Source organism: Lepidochelys kempii, chromosome 5 (assembly GCF_965140265.1).
Source record: "Lepidochelys kempii isolate rLepKem1 chromosome 5, rLepKem1.hap2, whole genome shotgun sequence".
NCBI lineage: Eukaryota > Metazoa > Chordata > Testudines > Cheloniidae > Lepidochelys > Lepidochelys kempii.
In genome coordinates this window covers 114,048,423-114,075,678 of record NC_133260.1, presented here as the reverse complement: position 1 = coordinate 114,075,678, position 27,256 = coordinate 114,048,423, and the positions used below count along the sequence as shown (strand labels likewise).

The window sequence follows — 27,256 nt, the reverse complement described above, 5'->3', positions numbered from 1 at the left end:
ATACTCCAGTGAGAACTGAAGACTGACACTTGAAGACCATATAGAAGTGGTGCAGAATACAGCAACTTGTTTACTCAGGAGGTGTAAGCTTCAGGGAGCATATGACGCCATACCTCCAAGATTGCACTGGCTTCATTCATGCCATGCAGGTTTTAAATTTACCCTCCCCAAGTGTTACAAGTGACTACATTTCAGTGGTGTTTTAATACACATAGTGTGTTTAGGAAGACAGGCTCTTTACAAACGTAAATTACTACACTTGAAATGTTTAATCCTGATTGTCATTTATCTTTCAGCCACACTAATATCTCTCTCTTAATCTGAAAATTCTCACAAAATAATTGGGCAATACGGTTATGCATTATCAGTACAGATACCTGTGGCCCACCAAGCACTGCAGGAAAATCTAAAGCTAATTTCAAAATAAACTATATGAAGAACATATGCTTTATTTTTGTACTTAATTCACATTAAAAAACAAAAAATTCCAAAGATACCTGAATCTGTTCCAGAATTTCAGGCTCGCTGCATGGAGGCATCACAGAAACCAGGGTCTCTTACCCCAAATATTAGATGCAGCTTGTAGAAAAGTCCATGGGGCTTTGTTCCTATGGTGCTCAGGAGCTTGCAGACTTCTAGAAGGAACGCTGCAGTGGGGAAGCAGACTGTGGTCAGCTGGAAGCTGGGAAGAGTAGATAGGGCTAATTGAGGAGACCAAAGAAAGCCTTACTTTGGAACCTCTTCACTGAAAAATGTACATGGTCAAGTTGCTAGTGGACAGGGGCCAGGGAAAGGGCCCTTCTTGCATAATTTAGGTCTAAGGTAATCCATAGGTCAAGAGGCTTTGATTATCTTAATTAAAAAGCCAACTAAATACCTACACAATAAAGCTGACAGTTTTGTTATACAGTGTAGACGTCTCATCAGTTTCAGTTTACATAGCATTACAGCACGATTATGTTTCTGAACCCTCACTTCTCATTACCACCCACGTGTGCATCAGTCTGTGTTCAAACAGCTCTTTGCAGGTCCCAAGGATAATGAGCCCACAGAGGCTACCACAGGAAGGAACTGTAACTGCTGGATGTGATGACAGAAAAATTGTGACTCATGTGAAAGCCAACTACTTGGGGCAGCGTGATTCACACACATTTATAAAGTTTAGCTGCCAAGCCCATCTAGTTCCCCAGGACAAAGAAACTCACTAAACTAGCTGCTCCCCACAAGCACCAAATAGGATATCCGCTAAAAAGTCAATTGTAAATTAAGCTTACAGAAGAAAAGTGGCACTGAACATACTGTACAAAGTCCCCATACATTTCATTTAACAGTGCTATAATTACACCTCGCACCTCCATGTGATGGAACCATCAGGTCTTCCATAGAACAAGGAAATTCTATGTGTCTAAACCAGACTGTGCTCATCACTGTACCATGATTACCTAATAAAGTTACCATCACCTCAATATAAAGACCCACAAGTGCTCCACTATCTGCCGTTCTTCCCCTTAAGGAGCCAGGGAAGTCTATAGTTAGCTTTAAAAACAAACGCACACACAAAAAAACCCTGCATTTCTTTCTCCTGCATATTCTTTCAAGATCTGCAGTCACCCCTCAGTGCTGAGTCTTTTCTTCATATTTCTGCCGCCCACATTATGCATGGATGAATTAGTAGGTTGAGGGAAAGTCAAAGCTTCTGTTAAATCCTTGCCTTTGTTAACACTAGCAAAGTCCTACAGTAGGAGTTCTCCACCTTTTACATAACACAACCCACTTTTTCATACCAGGATCATCTTCAAGTGTCCCCGCCTTCTAGGCAGGACTCCCTCTCCTTAAACAATAGTGGATCAATAGAGTGCTTGGACCACACGCCCTTCCCATAGAGACACGCACTCTAACACCTGTTTGCAACCACCACGTTGAAGACCTGTGTCCTATAGTCGTGAGATCTAGCAGAAAGATTCAGATTTTAGGCCTACTGTAATCAAGTCCATGGGGGTAATTCTGTGGGGTTGTAACGGGGCTCACTCACCACTCTGGTGCCTCCTTCTGGCTGTCTTGGGGATAAGCTCCACATGTTAGTGCACCCTCTTCGAGTGCTGCCTCACCACTATCACTCCTGCTCTAGGACCCACGTCTCTCCAAGGACCGTGGCATCCTCTTCAGTGACACATCCCTCTGGCCATGCAACACACTGTGCTTCCTCCTTCCAGGGGATCTGCAGTCTGTTGTTCAGCCACTTTCCTTAGTGACTACTGCAGCAAATTGTCTGGCCGCTTCCTCGTGGCCCCAGCATCTTCTTTGCCCTTGCCTCAGGGCCTCAGCCTGCAAACCCCAGCAGCCAGCCAGGAGCCATCTCTTGCTCTCCCAGTCCCTGCTAGCTGCACTGCTCTGTCCAGGGTGTAGGCAGTTCTCTCAGCCCTCCAAGGACACAGTCCTTCCTTCCTGGGCTCCCAGCAGAGAACTGCACTCCTGTCCTGCAGCTCCCTTTTTATATGGGCCTGCTTGGCCCTGCTTGACTGCTCCCTGCAACCCATCTCTGATTGGCTGCCTCCTGCACAGCCTCCCTAGGGCTCTATTAACCTCTTAGAGCCCCATGTAGGGCTGGAGCCCCATCACAGGGTGTACATGGTAATTTGCTACAAAGGTCACTGCTACCCTGAAATCCTTCTCTGTGGCTTGCACAGACCACTGAAGGGAGAGGAAGTACATATATCAGGCAAGACTGAGACAGGGCTGTGGGAGACTTAAAAGAGGCCTGGTGAGAGCCAAGAAATTTGTTGATGCAGATTATACGTGCATTTGTGTGTGTATGATTATGAACCTACCTTTCTGAACATCAGGTCCTAAGGGCCAGACTCTGTCACCCTTACACACATTGAGTCCCATTTCCTTCATGGGGACTTCCCTCACTATAAGGTCCCACTCCATTGAGTAAGGGTGTCAGGATGTGGCCCATAATGTTTATAAAAAATACCTTTGCAGATGGGAAGCACAATTTAAATGCAAATTATTAGATGTTATTAAAGATGATCAGCAACTAGGAGCAAGAAAACTCACTGGATGAATTTAATGCTGATGCCCTGAGCTCCATCTATCAATAATGGCCCTATGCAGTGTTGTTGTAGCCGTGTTCATCCCATGATCTTGGAGAGACAAAGTGGATAAGGTAATAGCTTTTATTGAAGAAGGGCTCTGTATAAGCTCAAAAGCTTGTGTCTCACCCACAGGAGTTTATCCAATAGAAGATATTACCTCACCCACCTTGTCTCCATAATGGCCCTGTTACTTTTATGGATTTTCAGGCACTATGATTTGCAGGCCACACTCCTGTGATTTCCCCTTATTTGCCCATCCCAGCAGATGTCACCACACAGCACACTGACTCCTCATATATCTGAAGACACATCATCCCTTCCAATACCTTCTAATGCACAAAGGGCCCTTTTTCACTACAAGGGGAGGGAGTACTTCTGAAATCATTATTTCTATTAGTACTCATTTATGCAAGTGCATTTTCTTGTGTGTGGACAACCCAGAAGTCACCACAGCAAGAAATAGTATTGATAAGCTGTAGAAAGACAATTAATTCAGGGAAATCCTATGTCCTGTATTATACAGAAGGTCAGACTAGAAGTTCACAGTGGTCCCTAATGGCCTCATAATCTATGAATAAGATGCAGTGAGATAACTAAAATAGAAAACACCTTGTTACCATGTTTCTGGGGCTGGACACGGGCACAAGAAAGCGTGTTTTGGTCATAAGGACATTGTTATAAACTATCAGCACATGCGATAGGTTCTCTCCACCCAGAGTGTTTATCAAAGCTCAAATTAAAGGGGAAGTTGTAGGGGTGGCAAAGGGAAAACAAAGTTCCTCTTCTCAAAATAAGTCAATCATCTTAATCTCATAGGCAAGGACAGAAGTATTTCCATTAAATATTTACTCTTCAAGCCCTGCTTGTCACAGTCCCTATGAACTTTGATTTCTTTCCTAGAGGGTCAATTCTATGCAATGTCTTCCACCAAATTAATATACAACATTAGTTCTACGCTATATGCAATTAGCCAAGCAAACTCACTTTTCACCTTTTTTTTGCTTATCGACGGTTTTCTTTTTTTAATCTCTGGAGTCTGTACTTCCTCCTTCCTCTTTCAATGTTCCCCTGTAATCAAAGATACAGAGGAGATCATGGAGTAAGAGTCCAGTCAATACAATCATATGTTGAAAAATTACACAGTAGGGCTCAGCTCTCCCTTACAGTTCTCCCAAACAAATAAATAAAGTGAGATTCCACTGGTTAAAACACTTTGCAGTGTGCAATCCCTGTCCCGTTTCAAACACGCACTCCTCCCACGTGGAGAGTTAGTGGGAAGTGGGGGAACTTGAAAATGTGTAACTAATTATTTATTCACATTATTAAAAGCTCAGCACCAGCTGTTGCAGTGCGGGAGACTGAATGGTGATCCATTCGCTGATTTCAGCTGTGATTACACATCACCAGCCAGTGCTGCAGTGAACCTGTGTAAGTGCAAAGGAGACAATACTACAGGCAGTTTGGATGCCAGACCTCTCAGATACCTGGTTTTTATAATGATGGCTTTAGAAATAGCAAAACATCATACTATTTTACTTAAAATGGAGGGGGGTAGTGGTGAAGTGTTGAGTAGGCCATGGACAAAAGTGATGGTTAGGCTCATCATGATCACAAATGCCACTCCTGTAGATATATAACTAAATAATTAGCAACACAATGCACACATGCATGCTCTCTCTCATGTAACTACTTGTATATTTGTGAGAGGTTTAATCATTTTTCCTCTATAATATTCAGGTTCTGAACACCACATTACTTATGTTTATTCAAATATCTTGATATAAATGATGGGTGAACCTCTCAGTAAGTTTGGAGGCTCCATCAGCATAATAATCACATATCAGTATTTCCTTGGTCCAGAAAGCAGCCTGGAAGTCTTCCTAGGAGAGATTTGGAACTACACTCACATGATATTTTCTAACCGTATTTTGGTTCTTCTGCTTCCAGCTGAAAACAGGAAGTGATACAATAAAATGTATCAAAGTGAAAAAAGAAAAGTTAACTGAATTTTTTCCGTTTGGTTCAGGGTTGGCTTAGATTTTGGCTGAGGATCTGAGTTGATATTTGTTTTATCTGAATCACTTCACCCACCCCTAACTGGTATCCTGTCTTTTAAAAATACATTTGAAGGCTTATCCATGCTTCCAATAGTAAATAGGCCCTGTACAACAATAAGAGAAGCTTCTCATGACCTCAGGAAATTGCTCAATAGCTACAGAGCTTGGGTGGTTTCAAGCATCACAAATTAATTATTGAGGTACTGTCAAGGTTCCTTCCCCACTCTGAACTCTAGGGTACAGATGTGGGGACCGGCATGAAAATCCCCTAAGCTTATTTTTACCAGCTTAGGTTAAAACTTCCCCAAGGTACAAACTATTTTATTTTACCTTTTGCCCTTGGACTTTATTGCTGCTACCACCAAGCGTCTAACAGGGAAAGAGCCCACTTGGAAAAGTCTTCTTTCCCCCCCCCCCCGACAAAATATCTCCCCCAAGCACGACACCCCCTTTCCTGGGGAAGGCTTGATAAAAAATCCTCACCAATTTACATAGGTGAACACAGACCCAAACCCTTGGATCTTAAGAACAATGAAAAAGCAATCAGGTTCTTAAAAGAAGAATTTTAATTGAAGAAAAAGTAAAATCAGGATGGTAAATACCTTACAGGGTAATCAGATTCAAAACATAGAGAATCCTTCTAGGCCAAACCTTAAGTTACAAAAAGACAAAAAAACAGGAATATACATTCCATTCAGCACAGCTTATTTTATCTGCCATTTAAACAAAACAGAATCTAACGCATATCTAGCTAGATTAATTACTAAGTTCTAAGACTCCATTCCTTTCTGTTCCCAGCAAAAGCATGACACAGACAGAGAGAATCTTTGTTTCTCCCCCACTCCAGCTTTGAAAGTATCTTGTCTCCTCCTTGGTCATTTTGGTCAGGTGCCAGCAAGGTTATCCTAGCTTCTTAACCCTTTACAGGTGAAAGGTTTTTCCTCTGGACAGGAGAGATTTTAAAGGTGTTTACCCTTCCCTTTATATTTATGATAGGTACCATCTTTTTTGTCCCTCTGTGAAATACAGAAAATGTGCACTTCCATAATGTAACCTCAGAATAGACAGAAGACAATGCCAAGAAAAGCAGATCATACATTTGTCCCAGCATGATAGATTATTCTGCTTTCACATGGACTTATTTTTCATGTGGCAAATAGGCATTTATCAAAGCAAGATATCTAGAAATATGTTGGATGCTTTTGACAAGTTGTCGGGGGGAAACACACTGTCTGTGGTACATGGGGCAAACAAAGTCTTGCCGTTACAGACAGGTCATGAAGGGAGCTCTTCCCATGGTCTAGGCATATTTTATTGTTTTAAGGGAAAGAGAATCTTTCCAAATGCCCTAATAACCACAATCTAGTAAGCAGTACAAGCCAGTGTGTGGCCTCCAGGAAGTTCAGGTGTAAAAAAAAAATCTTCTAACCTGTTTAGATTGGTGTTAAACCACTCATATGGGACCAGAGACTCAGTTGATGTCAACCATGGTAACTCCTTTGACTACAATAATTTACACTACCTCATCCACACTCAGAATCAGCACAGAATGATACCAGGGACAGAATTGAGAAAAGGGAGTTAACCTTCCTGTACACAAAAGGTGGCATGACTGCCCTGTAACTCAACCAGTCTGTGCCTGTGTTTTCTTGCAGCATCAAAATTCATGGGTTTGCTAAGCCTTCATTCCTTTGGGTCACTGAGAAAGGATCTTTTTACTTTTGTTTTAGGTCTCTAACCCATCTTCCTGCTAATTCAAGAGTCTTCCGTACAGTACAAGTTGAACCTCTCTAGTCTGGCACCCTCGGGCAGGGCCATCCTTACCCATACACAAAGCACGCAGCTGCGTAGGGCACCAGGAAACTTGGGACACCAAATTTCCTGGTGCCCTGCACAGCTGCCTGCTGCTCCAGCCCCTGCCTCGCCTCTTCCCCAGGGCCCCCGCCCCTGCTCAGCCCCCACCCTGCCTCTTCCCATCCCTGAGGACTGCAGCAGAGCCGGGCCTGCACTCACTGGTGGCAGGAAGTGGAGGGACCCAGCTTCAGCCACGCCACTGGTGAGTGCTGCAGGATGGTTCCACCCTGCCCCCCAAGCCAGCCACCCACCCCCCACAGAGGCCTGAGGGCTGCCCCCCTCCCCGCTGGCGCTGGGGCATGTGTAGAGCTCCAGAATAGCTAGGGACAGCCCAGCTCTCAGGACCTGACCTGTGCCGAACCAGAGAATTTGCCACACCATGGCGGGGGGGTCAATGCAGAGTGCGAGTGGGTCTTCTTAGGTGCAGGAAGTAGGAATGCGGGGAGTGCTGCAGCACCCCCAGGCTTTGCGCCCAGCACCCAGGGTCCCTGCTGCCACCTGGGGTCCCAGCCACTGGCCCCAGGTTCTCCCCCTCCCTCCCGGAGTTTGAATGCTGTGAATCAGCTGTTCACGGTGCTCCAGAAGCACTGGGAGGGAGGAGGAGGAGTTGGTAAGCGCGGGGTTGTCAGAGCATGAGAGGCACAGGGCGAGGTACAGAAGGGGGAGCTTGGTGCCGGTGGATGCTCCGCACCCACTAATTTTCCCTGTGGGTGCTCCAGCCCCGGAGCACCTATGGAGTCGGCAACTATGCCAGTCCATGGATGTTGCTGGACCAGGGAGTGCCAGATTAGAGACATTCAACCTGTATTTGTTTCTAGTGCTTTGTCCAATCAGTTTTTTAAAGGTTTCTTGATTTGGGGCTTCCATCACCTCTCTTGTGAGACTCACTCACAGCCATATAGATTTCATTGTGAAGAACCATTCCTGACATCCCGCCTATATTTTCCTCCTCTTGATATTATCCTGTTGCTTCTAGTTTTATCCCCTTATATCCTGCTAATTAAAGACCTGAACCAAAGTCCATTGCAGTAAAGAAAACTACTCCATTGGCTTCAGCAGACTGTGGATCAGGCCCTATTTCCTTTTCTCCCTTGATACCCGCTCCCTGAAAGGAGAGACTTACACAAACAGCTAGCAATATTTTCCCTGTGAAGTACCAAGATTGTATCAACAGGAAGACATTATGGGGACAAGCTTTTATATAGACAAGTTCTGAGCTCCCTGAATTTCATTGGTGTTTGAATTTATTACTTGCTTTGGTAAGATAAAAAGGCAGAGCAAAACCTTCTCCCCCTGATTTGTAGCCCACCAAAATTCATGCACCATTGCCAGCCTCAAACATTCAAAACTCATATGTCTGGGGCACAAATACCATGAGTCTAGCTTAAAAATTCTGAGTTTTTCAAATAATTTGCCTTCCTATTGTTGATCCTTTAGGGTTCAGATTTTCAAGCATTTCTCTGCAACCATGAGACCTAGAACCTTACTTAGGTTTCATTTAAAACAAACAAACAAAGCAGAGATTCTCACAATCACACAATTCCAGGAGCAGTGGCCTTAAGAAGAAAACACCAACTATCACAAGATTTGCAATAAAATTGTAAGAGCTGGCAATGCTGAAAGACAAGTAAAAGTGGCTGGAAAGTTGGATTAGATTCATGGCAATACACTGAGAAGTTAGGTAAAAAGAAAATACTGTTGCTGAAACGTTGCAACATAACACTCCTTTATTTCTTAGAATTCAGAATGAGAAACCAAAACCAGAGCCACAACTCTTCCCATCTTACAGTAGGCTAGCTGGCTGGCTGCAGACTGACTGTTGCTAGGCCCAGATTACACATTTCCCTATAGAGACCCCCTAGCCTGCAAGCAGGACCAGGAAAAAACCTGAAGTTTAAAGTGACAGCCTACAGTTTGAACAGAGTTTTCAATATATCACAATTTGTGCAGGAGAAAACGCCACTGGCTCAAATCTGGCAGGGGCTGCTCCATCCTATCCTGCACCAGCTCAGCCGCCTAACTTGTGACCCTCCATCCTGTCATGCAGAGAGGCAGGAGGTGTGGCAGACAGCTGCTTCACTACACCCAATGCCCTGCTGCCAGTGGGGCCCTGGGAGGCCTTACACTAAAGGGAACTTATGCGGGCAGCATAAGTTGCAGCTGTAGAAAATGGTTGAGAATCAGGGAGCCCCAATCTGCTCCCTGTTGAGCGCTGCACACACACACTGTACCTGAACTCTCCTCAGTCTATCTCAGCCTGTGTGCAGTGGAGAATCTAGCCCACAGAGATCAAATAAGTTGATTAAGAAGCTTAAGCAGGTGACAGTTTTATATAGTAACTTTTCTGATTATAACCACACTAACCACACTCCTGAGTGTAACCACACACTTACAAGTCAATCTATAAAATTCAGCCTTTTTGTATCTGCTTTAATGCACTTCACTCAGCTGCTGTTCTTTGGTATTGAAAATTCTCAGAACAGTGGCTGTTATTACCAGTATATGCAAGGGGTGTGTCACTTGGAGTTTCCACACTTGGGGCAGCAAATGACGTTTGTATTAAATAGGAGACATGAAAGGCCAAATTCTGCTCTCCATTACTGCCATGCAACCCTGTTGTAGGCAATGGGGCCAACAGGTGAAACTAAGGGTTGAACATGGCCCAAAGAACATCACAAAAGGCTGTCCCCAATCTGCAGTCCTGCTCAAGTACTGTCATTAATAGAAAAATACTGAATGAATCAGAATGGAACCCTTTTGTTATCCAGTACTCTATACTGAAGTCAGAGGATAGGTAAGTACACACTGCAACTAAGGACAAACTAGCTAGAGCGGAGATTGAATGGAAGGTATATATCCACTGTCCACATTTAATTCATTCAACAGATGCAGTTTTACTCTCAGTGAATCTCCTGAGCTTAGGTTTTTACTATTTTAGGAAACAATATCATATATGCCTTCTTCCTCTTCTCATGTGCTGAAATTACAGTCTATTTCGGATTGAACTGGAGATTGGGGTTTTTTTTTTCTTCCTGTTACTTACAATCTGAAATCCCGTAGATGTTCATGTACTGTAAAATGTGACACCTTTTGTTATTTTTCCCCAGGATGGTCAATCATGAACTTCTTGAAAACTTGTCCTTCCTCGGCTTTTGCGACTCCATCCTCTCTTCCTATATATCTGGTCACTCGCATCTCATTTGGTGGGCCCTCCTTTTCCTGTCTGGACATTTTGGTCATTGTCCACAACAGTTGTTTAACCTTGGCCCCCTCTTCTACACTCTCTCCCTCAGGGACATGATCGATCATGCAGCTTCAGCTAACATTGTTATGCAAATTACTCACAAATCTACCCTACCACTCATGAATTATCTCCATTCATCCACTCCTCCAACTCAGCCTGTCTCACCATCACTGTAAGTTCGATCTCCTTCTCTTGCCTCCCATACCCTTCAGTGTTTTTATTGAAATTACCAACCTTCTCCCATAATGTGGATGTCACCTTTGTCTGTGTCCCTCCCTCTCTCTCTCTATCCCATACATACTAGCAGAGTTCAAATCTTGCCATTTCTTCCTCCCTGTTTCACAGAGCCAAGCATTTCTCTCTGTCCACCCTCTTGCCCAGAACCTTACCTCTTGACTTAACTATTCCAACCCCCTCCTCCTTGGCCTTCCCAAAACCTTCATTCAAAATGCTGAGGTTGTGATACTCTTACAGACCTTTTGATCTGTCCACATCTCCTCCACTGGCTTCCCTCCCACTACTGCATCAAATTTGATTTTTCTATCTTCACTTTTAAGGGCCTTCACAACTCCTCTCTTCCTTAATTATCTGCTCTTGTATTTTTTGAGTGACTACATTCTCCCTCTACTCCACGAATGATGCCAGCCTTGATCGCCCATTCTTCTGCTTCCCCCACAAGAGCCTTTGCACCTTCTTACACATTGCATCTTATGCCTGGAATGCTCTCCCCAATTACAGCAGGCATTGAAAGAGAGGCAGGGTGGCCCAGCAGACAGGGCATTCCAGAAACCAGGGTTCAAGTCTTGACAGGCTCTGCCATTGGCAGGCCACTTTACCTCTCTAGGCCTCTATTTCTTCTCCCGCCTTTTTTCTGTCTTATCTAGTTAGAGATTAAAAATCTCTGGGGCATGGATTGTCTCTTATCATGTGTTTGTACAGTGACTGCCACAATGGGGTCCCAATCTTGGTGGGGTGCTATTGTAATCCACATAAATACAGAGATAAATAAAGCTGTCAGCACCTTTTCAGAGCTTTGTTTGTATCTTTATAGTTGCTAAAACCTAACAATACAGGGCACAGGCTCAAGCAATATAAGCTACTTAACACAATCCATTTCTGGTATTAAATGGTATTTTATTTGCTGTTTGATTGGAATGACCTGATTTATAGCACATCTCAGATGAATGTCTTCATGTCATTTTTACCTTGGCTCTCTGACTGTGCAGCACAGAGTCATCATCACTAGATCGATGCAGACTGGAATAGGGTAATAAAAAGAGTAGCGGTAACACAGTTTCTTCCTCTCTCCTAATATTCAATAACCCTTTTCTTTTGCATGGCAAATTGCATCATTGCCCTGTAAAATACCATATTATAGGTTGTAGAATACTATTTTTCTGATACCAACTGAAGGAATTAATAGGAAACCCACCACCCCATCTCCCACATTTACTCTTATTCAGTGGTGTTAAGGGCACTTAATAGTTTCCAGAAAATGCTTGTCTCATTGCAGGATTGGGCCCTAAGCTGCAGCAAAGTCAAACATATCAATGCCCTTAATATGACCTTCAAAGGAAAAATAAAATTGGTCTTATGCCATTGTTTGCTTCTTTATATGTGCAAAGGAAGCCTATTTAACTCCAGTGCCTCATACACACTTGGGAGAAATGGTTTCTTTGTTCAAGGTTCAACTCTCCCATACTTTTGTTTATAATGTAATTGCTCATAACTTATACCTCCCCCAAATCCTTTTTCCCCCTCCCCAAAAAAAAGGGCAGCAGAAGAACCTGGGAACATCAAACCTGTGATCCCTGATATCTCTAAGATTAAAAGTATCAGAAAAAAAAATCCACTCTTCTTCATAAGTCACAAGGAAACAAACCCATTTTTTAAAAAAAGATCCATTGCAAATCACCTTGTAAAGCCTACTACTTATAAATCTACTGAGCACTAATTCCATTGACCCTTGCTATTACCCACTTAAAGAATTCTTCCCTTTTCAATTTGTATTTGTACATAAAGTTTGGCCAATGACATTTCATGCCATGGCTTATTAAACTTTTAAAATATGCTAAATTTCCTCTTTCTTCCTGTCTATTTTTTTCCACCAAAGCCTTCCGGATATTTGTTAGAAGTCCAAGACTGTTAACAATGAAGTAAGCGGATATGTCCACCCACATTCACAGCCTTGTGGTCAGTCCTACAGATTCATTCTGGTCATTTACTACAAGGGCTTATATCCTAAATTCCCGGTATCCAGTGCTTAATTTGTGCCGGGGCTTGCCAGGGCTGAGCCCTGGCACTTCTAGGCTTGGCAGTTCATAGCCCCGGCACCTCTGGGCTTGGCACATCAATTATGAAAGTAAAAACATTGTTTGAGTGCAGACACCTAATTGCTTGAGCTCCGGCATCTCTTTCACTTCAAATTAAGCACTGCCTGTATCCCAGTCTCCTGATTAACTGGAGTGTTTGATTATAGTGGCACTCTGAATATTTTGTTAAACACAGGTTATGAAATGTGCAAAGAACAGAAAAGGAAAAGGACTTTGGTCGATAATAAAAGGAGTAACAAGAAATTATTAGAAACTTAAAAGATCAGGGGATGGAGATTAGAACATTTGCTTACAGATTTTTCTTCATCTTGAACACTGAACACAGTCGGTCTGTCTGGCATTACATACCTCTCAGTTACCTTCTGATTTCTTATATACTGAACCAGGCTACATGATCTCACAAGAGAGAACTTCATGTATCTCTTAGAAATAGGCCCTGGATCTTGGTGACCTGATTTAGAGATGTGCTGAGCTCCCACAAATTTCACAAAGCACATCAGAGGTGCAAGTTCTCAGCAGCTTTGAAAATCAGGCCATCCAAGTTGCTCAGCCACTGGGACTAATGAATCTTGGATCAAGCCTTCAAAATGGATAAAACTGAACTGTGGCCACTAAGTGCTGTCCCACTGCTTGAATTAATTAGAACAATTGGAAACATTTTGGCAAAGTGCATAGAAACGATCATTCCAGATAACACTGCACCTTTCCAAGATGATGGCTGAACTGGGTGTGATATTGGCCCACTATTTAAATACTGCTTCTGCCTCTGCAAATATATCTTATTTGGTAGAATGGTAGTGTTTGTTTTACATGTTTTGCTGGTGTAGATCCCCATCCCTAATATCAGTGCCTACTTTCTGTCAGCTAGAATTCTTGCTAATATTCGTCTGACAAACCCTTTCTATCTTCTCAGAGGCGTGAGGAAGTGTGGTCATTCTCATTTGTGCCTAACATTTCTGGATATGCAAAAAGAGAATGTACAAATTCAATCAGTTCTTTATGGAGATTAACTTCTTCTGTTTATAAATGAAACCAGAACATTCACTTGGGAGTTCGTTTGCTATTATATATTTGAGAAAAACTTTGGATGAGCATAAGGTTAACTGCATCAAATCAGGGATTCTCTCTTTCAACCCATAGTCAACATTATACTCTAGAGTCCCTATTAAATGGCGTGTTTCCGGGATAAGAAACCTGATTCTCCGCCACCTTGCACCTCGTTTGGTCACCTAGGGCGAGATTTTCAAAAAGACTGAGCACTCACCCTTAGTGCCCGACTTTCAGGCTCATGGGAGCTCCTGAGTGCTGAGCTTTTTTGGAAATCTGCCCCTTATACAAATGCAACATGAGTGCAGAGCAGAGCTGGCCAGGGCGAAGGAGATGGGGATGAGAATATGCCACACCTTTTGACAGGATGTAACAGCATGCCCACTCCCCCAGGAAGACATTCTGCCAGTCTGAGCATTGTCCCATATTAGGGGCTCGGTGCAGTTTGAACAGCCGAACCCTTTAGGGGTATGTCTACACTTCAAGCTGAGGGCGTGATTCCCAGCTCCAGGAGAAATACTCGCGCTCCAGCAGATTGAGCTAGTGCGCTAAAAATAACGTGCGCCCATGGCAGTGAGAAGGGTGGCAGCGGCTAGCTGCCACAAGGACGTGCCCATGGTCTTGAACAGGTATGTACTCAGGGCAGCTAGCCCATCCCACAGCTCACATTGCGTGGTCTGCATTCTATTTTTAGCATGCCAGTGTGAGTACTTCTCCTTAAACTGGGAATCACCCAGCTCCAAGTGTAGACTCAGCCTATGAATGAAATGTGTCTTTTACGGCCAGTCAAAAAGAATTTTGGCACAGCCTAATTATACTGCAGCTGAAGCCCTTTCCCTCCCCCCGCAACTGGTGGGGACTCAGAGAGACGCAGCATTTCTCAACGGATGGGGCACTTGACTAGGAGTCAAGATCACTGGGTTTTACTCCTGACTCTGCCACATGACTTCTTGTGATTTTAGACAAGTCACTTCACCTCTCAGTGCCTCGGTTTCCCCTCCCGCCTTCTGTCTGTTTAGACCAGGGGTGGGCAAACTTTTGGCCCAAGGGCCACATCGGGCTTGCAAACACTATATGGAGGGACGGGTAGGGAGGGCTGTGCCTCCCCAAACAGCCTGGCCCTCGCCCTCTCCCACTTCCTCCCCCCCGACAACCTCCCAGAACCTCCAACCCATCCAACCACCCCCCTGCTCCCTGTCCCTGACTGCCCCGACCCCTATCCACATCCCCATCTCCTGGCAGGCCCCCCGGGACTCCCACGCCTATCCAGCCCCCCTTGTTCCCCATTCCCTGACCTCTCCCCCAGAACCTCTGCCCCATCCAACTGCCCCCTGCTCCCTGTCCCCTGACTGCCCCCCAGGACTCCCCGCTCCCCACCCCTTTACCATGCTAGAGCCAGCCACTCAGCCATGCTGCCCGGCAGGAGCCACACCACCGCACTGTCCGGCGTGCTGGTAGCACCTTGAGTTGATGCTGCGGGGTGGGGGGACAGCAGGGGAGGGGCCGGTGACTAGCCTCCCCAGCCGGGAGCTCAAGGTCTGGGCAGGATGGTCCCCCAGGCCAGATGTAGCCTGCGGGCTGTAGTTTGCCCACCTCTGGTTTAGACAACAAGCTCTTTGGGGCAGGAACTGTCTCTTATTATGTGTATGTACAGTGCCTAAACACAATGGGCTGAAACCTCTACATGCTTCTGTAATGCAAATAATAAAATAATAAATGTGGTCATTGTGCTGCCCACTTTACTTATAATCTTAGACTTCTCTCAATTCTGTTTCCTCTAAGATTTTACCAACGAACAACAAAAATTCAAACTCCTTCACCAGTCACAGCCCCAGGCTATATCTCAGAATTCATCTTCTTTTGTTTCCACACTGCCACCTCCGCTCTGAAATGACACCCTCTACACCGACCTTGATTCTCCCTCCCAAGGGGATACTTTTTCAGTTCTCGTCCCCAAAAATCTCACTACTGCAACATCACCATATCTGGCAAGACTTGACAGTGGAAATGCAGCGCATAATGAAAATAGCAAGATGATTTGTTAGGAAGTGCAGATGACTAAACTAACTGATCACTTGATTTTATTTATGTAACCCTGCCCTACCCATTTCCTCACTTGTATATTATAAATTTAACCTAGATTGTCAAATCTCCAGATCAGTCTCTCTCTGTATTATGTAAAATGGCTATCACACTTTTGAACTCTGTACCAATTATAAAAGAAAAATTATGGAGTCAAGATGGGAGGGCAAATAAGACTACACAAATCAGCATAGAAAAGTTGTAACTATTTAAAATACAGGGTCCAATCTTGCTCCCAGTGAAGTCAGTGAGAAAATTGTTTGTGGTGCAGGATTAGGGCCACAAGACAGAGATAATTTCTCAGATATTTCTCATTGCCTAATAGTTACCATGAATCAGGGCGCTCCGTGGTTAAACCTAGGCTGGGGTGTGACACCCTGTACCCCATGTTGACCACTTTTATAAAATTATGATACCCCACAAGACATACTTTGTACAAAATGTATCTCATGAAACCTCAATCTTCTGAGCATAATTGTCCTGTTAAAATGCATGTAACAACATAGTGTGTAAAGCGATGAGATTTTACTGTATGATATTACTGAAGTATGGTATGATTCTGGGGAACTCCCACAGACTAGTTCCTCGGAGACAACAAAGGACTGACCACACCCAGCCAGGTATTAAGAAACTATCAGTTGCTTAAGAGGCCATTCTCCAGCAGGTGAGAAGGTATAAACAAGAAATTTACATTTCATTACAGAGACGGTTCAAACGTCACATACACAAACTGCTGAATTGGAATTCATTTGCAAATTGGATACTATTAATTTAGGCTTAAATAGAGACTGGGAGTGGCTAAGTCATTATGCAAGGTAGCCTGTTTCCTCTTGTTTTTCCCTACCCCCCGCCCCCAGATGTTCTGGTTTAACTTGGATTTAAACTTGAAGAGTGGTCAGTTTGGATGAGCTATTACCAGCAGGAGAGTGAGTTTGTGTGTGTATGGGGGTGGGGGGGATGTGAGAGAACCTGGATTTGTGCAGGAAATAGCCCAACTTGATTGTCATGCACATTGTGTAAAGAGTTGTCACTTTGGATGGGCTATCACCAGCAGGAGAGTGAATTTGTGTGGGGGGGTGGAGGGTGAGAAAACCTGGATTTGTGCTGGAAATGGCCCACCTGATGATCACTTTAGATAAGCTATTACCAGCAGGACAGTGGGGTGGGAGGAGGTATTGGTTCATATTCTCTGTGTATATATAAAGCCTGCTGCAGTTTCCACGATATGCATCTGAGGAAGTGAGCTGTAGCTCACGAAAGCTTATGCTCTAATAAATTGGTTAGTCTCTAAGGTGCCACAAGTACTCCTTTTCTTTTTGCGACTACAGACTAACACGGCTGTTACTCTGAAACCATACACAAGAGACTGCTTGTTGCTTGCATCCCAATGGGGGGGGGGGGATGGGAGGGGGTGTGTGTGTGTGTGTGTAATCCTCAAAGAGGGAAGAAGGGTAAAAGAATGAGAGACAATAGCCTGTGCCTCACCACTCCTTCTCCCATCTCTCTGCTCATGACATCCAGGAATACCTGAAGGACACTGAACTGTGGGAGGTTTCAGAGTAACAGCCGTGTTAGTCTGTATTTGCAAAAAGAAAAGGAGTACTTGTGGCACCTTAGAGATGTGATGGTGTCCCCTGAATAGATATGTGGGCACAATTGGCAACGGGCTTTGTTGCAAGGATAAGTTCCTGGGTTAGTGGTTCTGTTGTGTGGTATGTGGTTGTTGGTGAGTATTTGCTTCAGGTTGCGGGGCTGTCTGTAGGCAAGGACTGGCCTGTCTCCCAAGATTTGTGAGAGTGTTAGGTCATCCTTTAGGATAGGTTGTAGATCCTTAATAATGCGTTGGAGGGGTTTTAGTTGGGGGCTGAAGGTGACGGCTAGTGGCGTTCTGTTATTTTCTTTGTTAGGCCTGTCCTGTAGTAGGTAACTTCTGGGAACTCTTCTGGCTCTATCAATCTGTTTCTTCACTTCCGCAGGTGGGTATTGTAGTTGTAAGAAAGCTTGACAGAGATCTTGTAGGTGTTTGTCTCTGTCTGAGGAGAACTGTGGGAGAGGTCGCTGGCTGGAAGGAGACCCAGCCTGTGAAGTTTACGGCAGCTTATGGTGAGACAAACATTCTGGTTTTACTTTGCTTGTCAAGTTAGGTATTAAATTGTGTATCTTTTATTTTCTTTGCAACCAATTTTGACTTTTATGCATTATCACTTGTAATCACTTAAAAATCTATCTTTCTGTAGTTAATAAACTTGTTTTATCTAATCCAGTGTGTGTTCAGATTGAAGTGTTTGGGAAACTCCACTCGAGACAACAAAGCTGGTGCATAATCATTTTCCTTTGACAAAATGAGAGACTTTCTATGAGCTTATACTGTCCAGGTGGGTATGGGGCAGTACAAGACACACATTTCTGGGGAACAAGGCTGGGACTGAGAATTTGCACGTGTTACCTTGTATGTAATTCATGAGTGGCCGGGAGAGCATTCATGTATTCAGTTGGGAGTGATTTGACATGCTAGTGGCTGTGTATGAGCAGGACTGCGAGCAATGGCAGTTCACAGCAAAGCAGTGTGAAAGGCACCCCAGGCTGCAGAGTTGAGGGGACACGGCTGTTCAGCAGACCAGAGTGTACCCTGGGGAATGACAAACCAGGATTCACTCCTTCCTAGTTACAAAATTGTCAGTTACCTGCTTCTGATCCATTACAATGAATCTTCCTAAAAGTTTGGAAAATCATCTAATTCTGCTTAACAATAGGAGCCTGATCCTCAGCTGGTGTAAATTGACCTAGGCTGATCTACACCAGATGAGGATCTGGTCCTAATTGTTGGCAGATGGTCAATAACAAAAAAGAATTTGTGAATGTCTTTTCAAATAAAATTTGTGAATTAACTTTAATGGTATTCACACAGCCCCTTTAATTCACTTTGTGAAAACAGTCAGAATAGTGGACTTTTGTCTGCAAGAATACAAGAGGCAAAAGAGTTGTAGATGCTTCTGCAAAATAGTATTCACATGATCACAACCTAGATATTATGTGTAATTTATCTGTACTGTGACATGCCACGTACCCTTTGGGTGCTGCAAAATACTAAACCATAGTATGTGGTTTCTTATGCAATATTAATTTGTACATGGTGATCATTCTGTATCATTTATGGTGTACAGTAAACCACCTCTAGCGTAATATAAAGTCACACACATAACAAGGAAAACAAGAACTGAAAACAACATGTATATGTAATGTGGCCGAGTTCATGTTGTGGCAGAAACTTAAACTTTAAAATTTCCTAAGTTCTATTTGCTTGATATCTCATATTTCACCCTGCATTAGCAGTCAGAGTTTTTGTTTGGCTGATTTGAGTATTTGTTTGTTTTCTTTTATTTATTTTCACTCAATGTCCTTAAAACAAAAGAAAGGGGGAAAGTCACCTTTAAGAGCTTAATTAACTCTTAAATCTTAATAGAAGGTTAATGGTACATTACGACCAAGTTTTGTGGTACCTTATATAGGTTCTTGGCGCTAAAGCACGTACCGTGAACCCAACATTTTAAGGCTTTTCAGATTTATGCTGCTTTAAAACACAAAGTGTTCTGCTGCGCCGGAACCAATATTTATTTTTATACATCACACTTTTGTAACTTCAGACATACACAAATGTTCTTCCAGCTTGGATTGTTTTCCCTTCCTCCCTGAGGACTCTATTGAGCAATTGCCTTATAGCCTGTTCTCATATATGAGTATGCACATATCAATGGCTTTAGCTGGGGTTTATATAACTAGGAGCAGAATTTGCCTTGGACAATTTGAAGTTTTTATCTTCAGCCACTTTTAAGTCACAGAAGTATAACTGCAACAGACAGGAAAGGTGTATTCCTTTCTCCACCAAAGCACAGGATGAAAAATGGATTACACTGATTGGACTCAGACTTCCCAAAAACTGATTCTTTGAACTGTGACCAAACATAGAACATTTCAATCCAAAAAAAAGATAAATTTTGCCTTAAATACGTATAAATAAAAACTTATAAGCAACTGAAAAATGGGTGAATAAAAACCACCTCTCAACATTCACTAAAGCGTTTCCTGCTACAAACTCTAGGATATTATTATACGTTCTTCCCAAGAGAGGACTTTTCAGTGTGTAGAAGAAAGCAGCAGGTATACAAAGCTCAACCCAGGAAATACAGAAGTGATGCTGGTAGGAAGAGAGAATGCCAATTTCTTCACAGTCTATCTTAATCTCCCCAGTGATCAAGGGTACCGGTTCCACAATAGATCGAGATGGTGCAAAGACTCTGGGTCTTGCTAGACTCCTCGGTAATCTTAGAAATGGAGATTGGAAATCTTGGTAAGAAACTTTTCTACAACCTTCGTCCTGCCAGGAGGCTTCACCCACTCTCTCAGCTAAGGACCTAATCACAATTATCCACCACCACCAGGCTGAAATGCTGGTATTTAGTTAACCACTTTACCCAACACAGTCCCGCAAGATCACCATGCTCCACACGGATGATGCAGCTTCCAACAGATTCCAGACAGATTTCAAAAATCCCACAATGTAAACATCCTCAGGGGTGGGACACCGGCTGTGGTACTCCTTGCTAGAAGAAATCTAGCTGATCCTCAGGTGAAAAACACTGGTAGAATTCATGTAAAACAGCCTGGTATAGTTAGTGTAGAACAACCTTCCCTGTTAACAAGCATTGATGCTGCTGAGAAAGGTTTAAGTGGGTTCTGCTGAACCTCTGAGGAAGGTGAGTTGTTACCTCATCTAAATAAAAGTGGTCCTCTTGAAGAGGGGATGTGGGCCGAGCAGCAGACAAGCTTGGCAAGATTTGAGCTGATCTTTGTATTTTCTTACGATGGTTGTGTTTATTAATAAAGCCAAACCTCAGGAAGGGGGCAAGTTTGAACTTTTTATACTTTGTATCTGCATAGCAAAGATGGGAAAGATGCCTACTCAGACACACCTTTGCCCTTTTCCCCCACAACTCATGCTCTTAACCAATGAGCCCAAAAAAACCCACAACCCCTATGCCTATGTGGAACAGAGAGAGAAAACAACTTTTTTTATTATGGGCTTTGGTGCTCTCTTGTTTTGTGCACCAGTGACAGGCATTATAGAAAAACCTTAGCTATAAAGGTAGATGGGAAGAGAGAGATTTAAGAGTGGTAAAAATGAATGTTTGTAAAAGCATTGGATAGAACAGTTTGGAAAGTTTCTGTGATTTTTCCAGAGTCTATGTGAGACTTGCTCTGAAATATGCCCTGTCAACAGAGCCTGTATGACCTGGGACCTACCTAGAGAGCTGCATCCCTGGGCATGTCTGCCTTTTACACCCTCTCTTGTATATAACTACCAATTTACAATACTTCAGCTCAGAATGTAACTGTTTTATCTACTTACTCTTCAATTATAGTGACATTTTATTGTGTTGTATATAACACATCATATGATTCATAATGAGTCACCCAGAGAAAGGTCAGGTGAATGCTTCTGATATTGCAATAACCTTGAATACACAAAACTTTCTCACAGATTAAATAAATAAAAGGTACTCTTTAACCTTTGCCCTTTGGACTGACCAAGCAAGCATAACTTTTAAATTCCCAACCAATACTTTCCTCGAGTTAATATTTAAAGAGACATCTGAGGTGAGTGTATGCAGGAATTTTAACTTTGCACAAGAGAACAGCTTTTCATAAGCATGTATCAGTGAAATACAGGACAGGGGAATTTTCATTAAAATACTGAGACAACGGCCTCCATTCTGACCCAGTAGTGATAGACCCCCTGGCCCACACAAACCTATAGAGGGGAAGCAGGAAGCTTCCTCAGTTCTCTATTCCTCACTATCGGGTGCAGAAGATGATCCGGGGCTTTAGGAACAGAGGTCTTGGTGCCAGAGGTGAGAAGGTTTGGTGATAGAAGGGAAGCTCTGCCAACCATTGTGGCTGGCACTACAAGGAGTCATCCATTCCTGGCCTCCTCGAAAACCTTTGCTGGCACTGGAGAAACAGCTTTTCACCTCCTTACTGGCTGGGAGTTTGCATGTTTCTGGCTTGTGGGAAGAATATATTGCTATCATGCAGATTGCAGGGGCTCAAGTGGTTTACAAAGCCAACTGTCTAGTGAACATAATACACCTACTTTTCTAGAAGCCAGGGAGCTTCTTCTCTGTCCTCCACACCAACTGGTAGAGAGCAAGTGTCTATGGCCATTTGCTGTTTACTCTGATGGTGTAAATTGGAATACCTGCAGCTTTGGAAATATGCTGTTTTAATGTGTTCACTTCCTCCCCTCTTCTTGGCATCTATATCTGTGGGCATGTAGTAAGAATTTCTTCCCTAAAGCCCTTGGCTTTTAAAACATGATCTCCTTTTTTGCACTTGAAAATAATTATTACCTGCCCAAATAAGGACATGTAGAGGTCTCCCTAACTGATTGTGCACACAAAGACAGTACTAAGACCCCTACCTGTCCTCATTTGCACCCCACCAATAACTCCAAAATTCCAAGATCAAAGGCTGAATTAACTCTCCTGTAAAAATCAGGGCCTTGATATTTAAATATGATCAATTATATTATCTTTGGTTCCTTGTTAAATTACAGAAAAAAGACAAAGACCCACCACAGCTTTTCCAAGAATTCAAATAAAATAATATAAACACCACCAATAAAACAAGTTAAGAATTCTTCACGTGATGATCATAAAAGCACTGAAACTCCTGATAAGCAAAGAGCTGATTTTCTTTGGGTCTTGAGTTCTGGCTTTTGGCAGGTAAAATTTCCCCTTTACACAAGATGAAATACAGAAATCATCAGTTACCTTAGTAATGCAATGAAAACAAGTAAATGTGTCTATCCAAGGGCTGACTAATCTACCCATAAATCATTATAAAGTTTATGGGAAAGATTGGGGTGAGGGGAAACAGAATTGCCATTATATGGCTTCTCTGACAAGGGATCTGTACCTATTTGTCTCTAAAAAATGGCCTAAATGCAAATAATAGTGGACTGAAAAGCTTGACACAGGCTCTGAGAGATTCCCACAGTTTGCCTCCACAGGCTCATGAGCTGTGCCTGTTTGATGTTGGAGCACTATGTACTCCTAGTCTAAAATGTGTAAAAGTCACTTTGCTGAAGTCAGTTTCAGGAACTGACACTAGAATAACTGCCTGTCGTTTGAACAGCCTGTTCTCCGCGCATGAGTAGCCATTTGGGATGTGGCTGATAAATTGTATTTTTATAGACATACCATATTTGTCTTTAGTGTCATTTGTTATTTATTTAACACTGTGGGTTTACACAGCACTTTATAATAGGTAGAATATGTGGAACTGAGAGCAGAGACCTGCCCTGGAGTCTGTACCTGCAATGTGCCGAGTTCCTTGAGTAGTGTAGAATTCGCTAAACTTCCACCGTAACCAGTTCTGAGCACTTGGCAGGATCAGGCTTGTGAGCTCAATCCTTGAGGGGGCCATTTAGGGATCTGGGGCAAAAATTGGGGATTGGTCCTGCTTTGAGCAGGGGGTTGGACTAGATGACCTCCTGAGGTCCCTTCCAACTTTGAGATTCTATGTCTGTGTCTATGTCCTGGAGGAGAATAGGTCTCAATACAAACTCTATTCTCAGGTTCATCATGTGGCTTTTGGACACGCCCAGGGAGATTTAGATTTGTAAGTGAAAACATTGTCTTGGCAGCTTGGAGCAGACATAGTTCAGTTCCCATAGACCTAATGCAGTTCAAAGGGGAACGATACTCAGGCTTTTTGAAATTACAAGAGCTCAGAAGTGCCTATCAGCATGAATAAATTCTGAAATGGACTAAATAGAATCTCGCATTCATGGTGTTCTTAAATTTCATCCTTTCTTAATATGAACAATGAAACCCACCATAAATCCATCGGCTTGCATTTTCCATGATAAGTGCTCAACCTACTGCAGACCAACTTCGGTTTCTATTACCAAAAATACTTCTATGTCAGGTCGGCCAGTCAAAAAGTGCATTCAGCTGAACTGACTGGTCCCTCATGAACTGTTAGCCTCCTCCTCACCCTGGTAAGTCTCAGTAGTCGCATGGGCTCAAACCAGAACTCTGACTACCCCCAAGCCTTGACAGCGTTTGAATCCAGAGCATGTGTGGATGATTATTTGTCACTGTGTTCTACTAATTTGTATATGATCCTGTTATTCTGTGTTCGCTTCAGCATGACCTAATGTGAAGTTCCCAGACGCAGAGAGGTAACTATCCTATAAGGCAGCAATTCTCATCAGGTGTCAGGACACCCTGGGGGTCTGCGAGCCATTTTCAGGGGATCCATCAAAATAAACCATAGAGCAGGGCCAGTGTTAGACGCACTGGGGCCCAGGGCAGAAAGCCGAATCCCAAACCCCGCTGCTTGGGGCTGAAGCCCAAGCCCAAGCCCCTCCTCCCCAGGCTGAAGGCAAAGCCTGAGCAACTTAGCTTTGCAGAGCCCCCTGTGGTGTGAGGTCCTGGGCAGTTGCTTGGCATGCTATCCCCTAACCCCGGCCCTGGCTATTAATCTACTGAAAAACAGTTGTCATGGCACGGGTGGGCTGTGGAATTTTTATAGCATGTTGGGGGGGGGGGGGGGGCTCAGAAAGAAAAAGGTTGAGAACTCCCACCACAACATGTCCTGATTGAGTTAAACTACACCAGTGTTGTGGGGACAAGCGTGCCTGGAAAAACCCTGAGCCTGGAAAAACCCTCCTGGTGAAGATTATAATGTATCTTTATCTGGAAACAGCTCTCAGTGCATGATCTCAATATTCTTAAAATATGGCTGGGGAGGAGAGACAGGACCATTGGATCCAGGCCCAGTAATCTAAGTATGCCTGCAGGGAGGCAGTGGAAGGAGAAAAACAAGGGCCTGATTCTCAACTGCCTTTCACATCTGTGAGGTCATGTGCACCTGGGCAAAGTGGGTATAAAAGCATTTGGTAGGATTTTACAGCCCCTTTGCACGGGGTGCGTAGGCAGTGAAAAATCAGACTCAAAAGCAGAGGGGGAAGATTAGGTGTTCAGGAAGGAAGGAAAGCAGCAGGTGCATGTCTGTCCTCAGGAGGAGTCTGGGAAGACGAGTCTGCTTAGACTTTACTTTGCCATTTTGATGTGTGTCTTTGTCCTTCTATTGGCTTTTTCCTGAGATTTTCTGAATGGCCCAAGGAATCAAAAGAGCTCCTATACTGGAAAGGAATGCAACATGAGCTAACAACATGCTTCCCTTCTGGCACAGCAGAGTGGAATTCCTCCTCCTCCCCCCCCCCCCCCCCCGCCCCTTGATTCCAGAACTATACAAATAATGATAAACTCATAAAATAATACTTTCTATAGCATCTTCCATGCAAGGAGCTCAAAGCACTTTGCAAATAAACAAACCTCACTACACCAAATGAGGTAAATAAGAATTACTATCTCATTTCACAGATGGAAAACTGAGGTACTGGGAGAATTTCAAGGTCACACTGGAAATCTGTGACACAGCTGGGAATAAAACACAGGTCTCCTGAGTCCAAGCCGTGTGACCTGACCACAAGAGCACCTTTCCTTCTGCTAATAAAAGGCACATCACATGCACAGCTGAGCTTCACAGACAGGAAAAGTCTCCTGTCTATACTCATGTGAATAAGCATTCTTCACTCTGCTCTGTTCTTTCAGACAAGGTGTTTGGAAAGTGTTTTTTAAAACAGCCTGACTTCCATTTTCTTCATATTCTAACCTTACATTTAAAGCAAAAGGTATCTAATCATTTTGCCGTGATACTGAACTAGGGTGACCTGATAGCAAGTGTGAAAAATCAGGAGGGGGGTGGGGGGGAATAGGAGCCTATATAAGAAAAAGACCCAAAAAAAACAGGACTGTCCCTATAAAATTGGGACATCTGGTCACCCTATACTGAACCATCAGGTGCTTCACACCATAAGAAGGGCCAGTTAGAACAACATTAACTTGGAGTGAGGATCAGAACATTAAAAGTGTAATTTAATGGATGGCCAACAGGGGGAGAGGCAGCCCAATTAGTCAACTTCCAAAGAAAGAGCAGAAAGCTAAAACAATTTAAATGCAGCGGTTAGATCGTTGAGAGTTGGTGGTGAACAAGCAGTGCAGGATTGGGCTCATTAACCCATTAGCTGATTCTACTTTGAACTGCAGTTCTTACACAATAACTGCAACACTTTTAAAGCCTAGTACATTTCAAAGCTCAAATTCAGGCCTCTCTCACTTAAAGGAATGTGCCCACCACCTTCACCTACTCCCAGTCTCCCTATATAGTTTTTCACAGTACCTTACTGAAAAACACAAAATGCACAGAGGCTCACGTTCCATTGTTCACAGATTAGCTGGGGCATTGGGAGACCTTAGTATGTTTTAATGCCTACCCTATGCATTCCCAATTCCCTGCTCACTCTCAGCCTAATTGTGTTGGAATAAAGGGACTTGTATGAGAGATGAAGGAAATTGACTATAATTTTCAAAAGCACCCAAGTGATTTAGGAGACTAAATCCCATTGACTTTCAATTAGACTTAGGTTCCTAAATTCTTGCTATTTTTGAAAATAGGATTTAGATGCAGATTTTCAAAAGATATTTAGATGGGCACCTATGGGGCTTTAAGAAGCAACTAGACATCTAACTCCCATTGATTTCAGTGGAAGTTAGATGACTAAACTGCCTAGGTGCTTTTGAAAGTCTCACTAGGCACCTATCTAAATACCTTTGAAAATCTGGGCCTAGGCTTCTAAGTCTTTTGAAAAATGTATTCATTTATATTATTAACCTTCAGAGAAGACCCTTACAGGCAACCTGCTAATTTAAATTGAGGATTATTGTAAAATTAATCTTAACATTTATTTGAGGTTATTGGACAGAACAGAAAAATGGGACATAGGTTTAAGTTAAGAGGAAGTGTAAGAATCCAGGAGGTATTACTTCCTGGTGAGTGTGGTGAATGGGTAGAATGATCTTTCAGTCAAGGAGGTGGGTTATGTGTCTACACAAAAACTGGGTTCCTGGATGTAATTTAACAAATTAAAGGATTATTAGATACTTTTGTTGTAGGAAATAGCTGACTCCTATTATGAAGGGCAAGGAGAGGTATAAGATTTTGCATTTCATCAGAGAATCTCAAATAACTTTAGAAACATTTGTGAATTCTGCTTCCCAAAACTCCTATAAGTCAGGGAACAAATAGGTTTTGTGACTTGCCCAAAGTCAGAGGGGAAACCTGTGGTTAAGCAAAGAACAGAACCCAACTATTACCCCTGGACCCAGACTCTACAGCAGTGGTTCTCCACCAGGGGTACGCGTACCCCTGGGAGTACACAGAGGTGTTCCAGGGGGGTACATCAACTCATCTAGATATTTGCTTAGTTTCACAACAGGGCTACATATAAAGCACTAGCAAAGTCAGTACAAACTAAAATATCACACAGACAATGACTTGTTTATACTGCTCTATGTACTGTACGCTGAAAGGTAAGTGCCAGATTTATATTCCAGTTGATTTTATAATTAT

General features: G+C 43.2%; 1 long non-coding RNA gene across 1 annotated transcript in view; it reads right to left on the bottom strand.

The window, feature by feature from the left end:
* Positions 1-503: 503 nt before the first annotated feature.
* LOC140911765 (uncharacterized) overlaps positions 504-27,256 on the bottom strand; it is a 119,752-nt gene continuing 92,999 nt past the window's right edge. The window contains exons 3-4 of the long non-coding RNA XR_012159118.1: positions 4,083-4,166; positions 504-647 (exon numbers count right to left, since the gene is read on the bottom strand). This is a non-coding gene — a long non-coding RNA (uncharacterized lncRNA). The remainder of the gene's footprint in view (positions 648-4,082; positions 4,167-27,256) is intronic.